Consider the following 1343-nt stretch of genomic DNA (forward strand, 5'->3'; position numbering starts at 1 on the left):
CAAATGGTTGCGTGTTGTTACTTTCAGCATTCTCAAAACATCTTTTTGATGTAATCTCTTCCTGGCTCAGCTTAGTTCCTCTATTTCTCCAACATTGCACTTTGAGAAGCCTTGGGCATTGAAGGTTTTTCATCAATTTTAAATGAGGGCTGTTCAACGTTAGAGTAGAAAACAGGAGAGGAAATGTAGTATGTACTTAGTTGTGAAGCAATTAAAATTCTTTGGCTCTGTGAAGCTCCTTAATTACAAATGAAATACACTTCATATTTTAAATATTGCTCTAATTTAGTTGTTTTGGTAAATTCAATTACTGGAGATGACAGTTTAAAACAGTAACAGTAATGCACTTGTAAAAATTTCTGCCAATGAGTTTGTTTTTCATATCTCAGTGGGGTACAACAGCTGAATGTTACACCAGAGGTGACTCATTTGTGTGTCAACATGAGATAACGCTTATAATTTTTCTCACATCAGGATTGGGGACTTCACTGGTGGATCTTGAAGAAAATTCATACTGAGCTACGGGCTGAGATCAGGAGAGTGCAATTAATTGGATAGTTATTCCAAAGAGTTGGCATAGACATTTTGTAGCATTGCATAAGTGTATTTCCAGCACAGAAACAAGTTATTCAGTCCAACAGCTCAATGTCAATGTTTACATTCCGCACAGAGCTCCCCCAAACCTTTCTGACGCCATCAACATATCCTTTTCTCTTTCATCTGTTTATTCGCCGCCCCCCCCCCCCCCCCTTGCCTACCTAAAACTTCCCTTCAACTACCACTAGAATGGTAGCAACTTCCACTCTTATCAAAACTACCTCCTGAATTTCCAATTGGATCTAATTGTAACTAGATTGGGCGGCACAGTGGTTAGCACTACTGCCTCACAGCACCAGCAACCCAGGTTCGATTCCGGCCTCGGATCACTGTGTGGAGTTTGTATGTTCTCCCTGTGTTTGCATGGGTTTCCTCTGGGTGCTCTGGTTTCCCCCCACACAAAGATGTATGGGTTAGGTTGATTGGCCATGATAAATTGCCCCTTAGTGTCAGGGGGACTCGAAGGGTAAACATGTGGGGTTACAGGGATAGGACCATGGGTGGAATTGTTGTTGGTGCAGACTCGATCGGCCAAATGACCACCTTCTGCACTGTAGATTCTCTGATTTCTATGTGACTATCTTAAAAATTAGGGGGACTAAATTAATTCAAATGAAAACATTGTTGCATATATGGCCATTCAAAATCCAAGAAACATCACTATTTTCTCTTTTTCTTTTGACCAAAAGAGCCCCAACCTTTTCAATATTTCTTGATAGATGTAGCCCCTCAACTCTGGTTTCATC

The sequence above is a fragment of the Mustelus asterias genome, chromosome 4 (assembly GCF_964213995.1).
Source record: "Mustelus asterias chromosome 4, sMusAst1.hap1.1, whole genome shotgun sequence".
NCBI classification, from domain to species: Eukaryota; Metazoa; Chordata; class Chondrichthyes; order Carcharhiniformes; family Triakidae; genus Mustelus; species Mustelus asterias.